General features: G+C 49.0%; 1 pseudogene; it reads left to right on the plus strand.

Annotated features, from left to right (window-relative positions):
• Window positions 1-268: 268 nt before the first annotated feature.
• Window positions 269-7550, plus strand: part of LOC102000890 — a 9413-nt pseudogene continuing 2131 nt past the window's right edge.

Consider the following 7550-nt stretch of genomic DNA (forward strand, 5'->3'; position numbering starts at 1 on the left):
TTTTTTTTTTGTTTTTTTTTTTTTTTGAGAAGGGGATAGCATTGCAACATCCCACTCCATAGTTCAGATTGGCCAGGAGCCACATATAGGCCGTCCTATTGGCTGTGAGCTCATGGTCACTCTGTCTATGGCTCCAGAGTATAGAGATTACAGGTATAGCCAGCCACTCCAGGCTTGAGTTATTTCATGACATTCCTGGAAATTATCATAAAAATTGGTGCAGACCCCAGTGGCACTCACCTGAAATCCCAATGCTCAGGAGGCTAGGATGGTGAGATTCCGAGATGCAGGTCAGATAATACAAGGCCTCATCTAAAAAAGAAAACAGCAATAATTCCTCGAGTCATAAAAAGCATGAAGTAAATACCACTCCTTCCTCTGCTTTCTACTTCTGTGACTAAGTTGTATCGAGCAAATTATTTTCATTGTACAGTCTGTTCCTAGTTGGATTCATGGTTTCATGGAAATCCCTTCCAGCTAACCCCACCTAACCTGGCACGGAGGCCCAGACTGTGCTTGTACTCCATTCTTCCCTGACCTACATTGGAGCACACAGATTTCCCTTGCTGCCTAGTAAGGCTGAAGAATGAAAGGGAGAAATTAGAAAAGATTCTCCAACAACGCGGAGAAGACATCCGCCCTGAGATGAAGGAAAATATACATGACCCCAGCTACCAGGATGAGGAGGGGCCCCTGCCCAAGCTGCAGCACGTCTGGAGAAACATCATCCTCATGGCCCTGCTGCACTTGGGGGCCCTGTATGGGATCACACTGATTCCCTCCTGCAAAGTCTACACCTGCCTCTTCAGTGAGCAGCTCCCCTTGTCTCGGGCCAGTGTCTTGGTGTCTCCCTTCTCCTTAATGAGGTCCACTCTAAGCCAAGTCAGCAGCCATGTCCTGTGTGGGAGCCTCCATCCTTTTTTCTTTGGCTCTTGAGGGATCGACTGGATCGGGATACAAGACTGTCAGCTCTGGGAGTCCCTTAACGTGGATGCTGAGCCCATGCGCATGGTGGCTTGGAAGAGTAGACAGGCGACAAAGCAGCAACTGTCCCTGAGCGAGCTTTTCTGTGTGGGTTTCTTGCTTGTCTGCTTGTCCTCCCCAGGGAACTTGCAGACAACTCTTTGGACCTCGCCCCCATCCAGACGAGGCTGGTTTGCCTGGGAGGAAGAGGAAATGGGTTCCTGTACAACTCAAGTGCACAGGTGTCTGGCTCCCCTACTCCTCGTAGGTCTCCAGGATGCAGTGTGTGCTGGTCAAGATGTTCTTAGGATGAAGGAAGGTTGCAGAAGTGTCTCCTGTTCCGTTCCCCATCCAGCCTGATGCTGCTCATCTCACTGAGGGATGCTACGGATGCTACACCATCTAGCACGTCTTCCCTGTCTCCGACACACAGTTCTTTGGCAGACATTAGACCCCTTGAGGAGCCCAACCTACTGTACCAACTGCTGTACTGAGAGAGACAGTGTGTCCCTGGCCTGTCGTGGCCTGGGCTGATGGCGGTGCTGTCCCTGGCATCTACAGGTGTGCTCTGCAGGTGTTGTCACTTGTGACCCCTGAACCCTGAACAGAGAGAGCAGGCAGGACCTGTGTGGATGCAGAGGCACTTGCTCTGGCAGGTTCTCTTCAGGAGGATGCTGGGACGTTGTCTAGAGCGGCGTCAGGTGTGGGTTCTTTCTGGCTCCTCGCTCTTGAAGGGTAGTGGTAAAAAGAGGCTAGTTGGCCAGATGTTAGCTGGCCCAGTCCTCTTAGGTCTTCTAAGTGGTGAGAGTTGGACTCTGGAGGTTCATCTTGGAACTTTTCCAGGTTCCTCAGGGAAATGCAACTGGGTGTTTCCTTCCTCGGGGTCTTGTCCCAGTGTGGCCTAAAGCGCATTTTCAGGGCAGGAATAGCTCGTTCTCATCACAAGATATCCCATTGCCCATATAACAGGGTGCTTTATCATGGGGCGTGGTCCTGCTGAGGCAGCTGGGTACTGTCTGTCCTCTTCTTCCTCTGAGAACCCCAAACTTGAGCTGCGGCATAATGGACCCGGACATGGGTAGCATTCCTCTGTAGGCTATGAACTCCCTCTCTCTTCCTCGCTAGGAGGGAGGTCTTCAAATAGTTTCGGCCCCTTTTAATTCCCTTCCACCTTGGGCCCTCCTTAAAGGCCTCATTCGGTTCAGTTCTGAGCTTGACCAAACTGTGTTTGGCAGGTCGGTTGCTAGTGCTGGGAGTGGAATAACCCCAGAAGCAAGGCTGTGTTTGCTCTCTTTTTGGTATCTTTCCATTTGCAATCTGTCATTTTTGGCTTTTGATGAATATAGGGCCATTTATACAATGTGTGGGATCTCCAGACGTAAAGTTCTGTAGCGTTTGAGAGTCCATTGTTTCCAGCAGGGCCCTAAAGTATTGTACATAGCTTTTATTTTGTTTTGTTTTTGTTTTTATCTATTTTTTAACCAAGATCCCAGCTTTTATGTTAGTGCTACCAATCGTAGGGACAGATGGCTACACTCAGTGTCCCCTTGCCCATCGTGGATTATGCGAGGTCTCTTGAGCTGTGTAGTCTCTGAAGTCAGTGAAGCAGGGCAGTGTTGGGGTGCTCTGTTGTCTGGAAGTACATGCCAGAGTGGGAGCCAGAATACATTGTTGCCAGAAGCCCTAGCTGTGAACCATGCTTCCACTTCTACCAGGCTTGTCGGTCTAGAAAAACAAGAACCACTTTCCTCCTAAACTGTGATGTCATGTTAGTAGCGCCTAACCCATTCAAGGCATACAGTGAACGTAAGAATAGTAATACCCTCGCAAAGCTTGAGCCTCTGGGCACATGAGGCTGCAGACAGGGCTGGCTGTCCCTGATAGAGCCACCCTTCTACTACAGCGATGACACTCTATTGTACTGATCGTCCCAGCTCTGCACTGCACGTGTGTCCCTTGCCACTTGGGTCTCTTCTAATTTAGCAGGGCCCAGATTGATCTGGCTCATAAACACCCACATTTATGGTCCTTAGCACTGTGGGCATAGCTGATGGCCTTCAACACTTTAAAGAAAGTTAGCCGAAGGTCAAAGGACAGGGGACCTGGCATAACGCTCCTGCACAAAGACAACGGCTGGGACCCTGCTCCCTGACCTGCGTCCTCAATACATGGCCCTCCTTAGCTCGTCTCCATTTCTAGGTGGACAGTCTGTGAGGGGAGGGTATTCTCTTCAGCCTTGGGGAACAAAGCGTCCTGAGACAGAAACACCCCAATAGGACAGAGGCAAATAATCTCCTGGGGCTCCAGCTGGTCACTGGCTGAGGGCACGTGCTTGTTTATACCCCTCCTTTGTGGTATGTAGGCAGCTCCCCGGCATAGGCTCCTACGGTTCTTCAGAAAGACAGTGGGTCCCTGTGCTCACCAGCTGCCACTCCAGCCAATCAGTGAAGGCTTGGCTCTCCTTTGTTCCGAGAGCAGCACAGGTCATGAATGTCCTGCCTACATGGCCCACATCTTGGGATATGTCTCATCTCTAGTGCTTTGGTGTCGAAGGGTCCTGCGTCTATTTACATCCCTAGGATTCACGAGAAAACAGATCCCCGTTCCAAGCCTTACAAAGACGCAATGGAGCTTCGGAAAGGTGTCCTAACGTTCTCAGCAGAGGCACTTTCCTGTTGGTGATCTCCGCCGTCTCTCCCTGCAGTGTGTGTGTGGCACGTGAGTCTACTGGCCTGGGCATCACAGCCAAGACTCTTCGCCTGTGGAGCCACCGAACCTATAAAGCATGGCTGCGCTGAGGTTCTTCCTCACCCTGGCCGACACCATGGCTGTCCAGTCTGCACCTGCTCCACTCTCTGCATCACCTCTACTGGTGGCCCAGGGCAGACCAGAGGGAATTAGCACCCTGAGAGCAGGCCGCGGGGGCAGCCATTGCCTCCCCCAGTCTTCTGTGGCCATCTAAATAAAGTGTGTGCTTAGTTCTGAGACCCAGAGAGCATGAGGTACTTCCGAGTCACTGGCTAGGGAGACGGGAGGAAAGGGTCTCTAGTTACTACTGAGTCATCTTTGATCAAGTATCTACGTTTCCACACAGTATGGCTGATTTGGTCCTTCAGTATAAAAGGCCATCCTGCGTCAGTTAGACGCTGGCCCTGGTCTCCTACGTTGAACTTACCATTTGTGATGCCTGCCTTAGGATTCCACCACTATGGGAATGAGAATGAAGTGTTACAGCCCCAAGAACTCTTGTTTCAGATAGCAAATGGAAACATTTCTAATGGCAGGGCCTCCGTGGCAGGCACTGTGCTTGCATTTGGCAGATGTACTCATTAAGTCTTCAGGATGTCATCAGAGGTGGGGACTGTTATTATCCCTCATTTCAGTGGGGAAATTGTGTTAATAAGTAGTTTCATCAAGCAGTGTTCAGATAGCACCTGTGGTGGCCATGCTGGCTAAGTCAGCTCCTGAGGTCTTCAAGGCACAAGTGTATGAGACAGAAGGAAGGGAATTAGAGAAAGGAGACTTCACTGGGCTTAGGTGACAGCAACTGGCACCAGATAGCTTGTCCTCTGGGGAGAGGGTATCAAAGTGGGGCTCATAGTGGGATAAGAAGAAAACAGAAAACAAAATTCATTTCTTTTGTTGCATGTAATATTGGAGATTCCCAACTTATGTGTACAATCATCTCTGCCCTGGTGGTTTACACCCTGAACGCTCCTGCTCTCTGTGGACAAAAGGGAAGAGGCTGGTATTATTGGTGCATAATTGAAGGGTTAGAAAGAGTCCCTCATAAGAGGTCCTTAAGAAATGTGCCCGAGCTCATAACTTACATGCTGCTGTTATTACTAGTTGAGTAACCTGTCATTGTGAAAGTATCAACATAGAGCTCCCCCCATCCGTAGCCACAGACCGACCAGCACTCCAGACCCCAAGGCCACCTGCTTCTTAGTTCCCATCTTCAAGGATTAGGCCATCCATTAGGATCCTGTCCAACATTCTTTGCTTGAAGAACTGCTGTTCTTTGCCAGTGAAACTGAGGGCAGGGACCCATCTGCCTTGTTCCTACCGCAGACTCTCAGGAAGCAAGAGTGCTATTTCCTGAGTCTGAGACTATAAGTTTTTCTCGGAGGCAAGTGTGCAGAAGGGCTCCACAAGGCCCTTGGGAGACAGTCCGGGGACTCTCTGAGTTCCAGGTCCTGGCAGACACCGAGGCCCTTGCATTCCCCCGGAAGGGTTTCTTTTCTCAGTACTGGAGTCCTCTTTTCTGTCCCTCAGAATGACGTGTATGAATGGGCCCGAGATCACCGCGCCCACCACAAGTTCACAGAAACACACGCTGACCCTCACAATTCCCGGCGTGGCTTTTTCTTCTCTCACGTGGGCTGGCTGCTCGTGCGCAAACACCCGGCCGTCAAAGAGAAGGGCGGAAAACTGGACATGTCTGACCTAAAAGCCGAGAAGCTGGTCATGTTCCAGAGGAGGTGAGTGAAGGGGGCATGGGGTGCAGAACACCTGGGGTTTAGAGGCCCCACCTTTCCTCTTATTTAATGTGTAAATAAAAGCTGAGAGGATTGTATGTTCAAGAACCATTTTAATGGCTCAGAGGCCATAACGATACTTTACTGTTTAGTTCAGTTCCACGCCCTTTGACAATTTTCCTGAATGCAATTAAATACAATTTGATCTACTATCACTAACTAGATAGGCATAGACATAAAAATGAATACAGCCAAGTCTTTTCCCTCAAGGAATTTATAGTCTATTGAGGTTGAGAGACAAGGCAAGTATTAAATAATCATGATACAAGAGAGAATATACAAAATATTAATCCCAGCATTTGGGAGGCAAAGACAAGTGGATCTCTGTGAGTTCAAGGCCAGCCTGGTCTACAGAGTGAGTTTCAGGATAACCAGGGCTACACAGAGAAACCCTATCTTGAAAAATGGGGGGGGGGGGCTCAAAGGCAGATGGACAAGAACCCAGGCAGCAGATCTTGGAGGCTGAGGTTGTGATTTAGCCCTCATCTGTCTGATGAACACAGTTTTGTGCTTCTGAAGAAAAGAATAATGACTTTCTTGTCAGGAGACAGGCAGTCCTAGACTTGACACACTGACCTCTAATGGTGGGACCCTAGGAGAGTCATTAAATGTGTCCACATTGCCTCATTTAAAAATTTATATAAGGCCGGGAGGTGGTGGCGTGCGCCTTTAATCGCAGCACTTAGGAGGCAGAGGCAGGTGGATTTCTGTGAGTTCAAGGATAGCCTCATCTACAAGAGCTAGTTCCAGGATAGCTAGAACTGTTATACAGGGAAACCCTGTCTCGAAAAAAAATATGTGTGTGTGTGTGTGTGTGTGTGTGTGTGTGTGTGTGTGTGTGTGTGTGTGTGTGTATATATATATATATATATATATATATATATATATATCCATGTGTTTAACAGTCTACCCCACTCTCTCCTGATGGTTTCAGCCCTCGTCCTTCCTCCATACTCTAGAGGTAGGAGGAAAAGCAGCGCAGGTACGCTGCAGGAGTGGATGCTTCCCGTGGCTGTGAGAGACCTCTCTCCATACTCGGTGTGTGCTCTCTCCCCGTAGGTACTACGAGCCTGGCCTCCAGCTCATGTTCCTCATCCTGCCCACACTGGTGCCCTGGTATTGCTGGGGTGAAACTTTTCTACACAACTTTTCTGTTGCCACTTTACTGAGCTATGCCTTGGTGCTCAGTGCCACCTGGCTGGGGAACACTGTTGCCCGCCTTTACGGGTATTGCCCTCATAACAAGGACACTGGAGCCTGAGAGAATGTGCGGATTTCAGTGGGAGCTCTGGGTAAATCAGCTGTTTACAGCGTGAGCACATCCATTGGTCTGCTAGTCAGGATTCTCTGCCCTGTGAAAGACCAGAGAAGATTTGTTTGTTTTTCGAGGCAGAGTTTCTCTGTATAACAGCCCTAGCTGTCCTGGCACTCACTCTGTAGATCAGGCTGGTCTTGACTCACAGAGATCCACCTGCCTCTGCCTCCCAAGTGCTAGGATTAAAGACATGTACCACCACCGCCTGCCCAGATTTGTTTGTTTTAAGTCAGGATCTTACTCTGTAACCCAGGCTGACCTGGAACCCACTTTGTAGCCCAGGTTGGCCTCAGAGTTGCGACAGTATCTCTGCCTCAGCCTCCAAAAGGCTGGAATTGCAGGTGTGAGCCAGCACATGTGGCTCCTAAAGTTTTCCATGATAATTTGTGTCTCAGTTCTTCTGTCTAAAACTAGAGTTTATTAGCTGAGTACAAAGCCAATCTGGTCTACATAGCAAGTTACAGGCCAGTCAGGGCTACATAGTAAGACCCTGTCTCAAAAATAAAGAACATCAAAAAGCTAAACCAATTAGGGATTATATAAGAAACCCATATGAAAGTCAGGCAACATGCCTAGTATAAAAAAGAAACGGTGAAAAACATCAGGTTCCCAAATGATCTCCAAATGCCATGAGAATCAAGCCGCTTTTTTTTTTTTTTTATTTTTTTTTATTTTTTTGGTTTTTCGAGACAGGGTTTCTCTGTGGCTTTGGAGCCTGTCCTGGAACTAGCTCT

This window comes from Microtus ochrogaster, chromosome 8 (genome assembly GCF_000317375.1).
Source record: "Microtus ochrogaster isolate Prairie Vole_2 chromosome 8, MicOch1.0, whole genome shotgun sequence".
NCBI lineage: Eukaryota > Metazoa > Chordata > Mammalia > Rodentia > Cricetidae > Microtus > Microtus ochrogaster.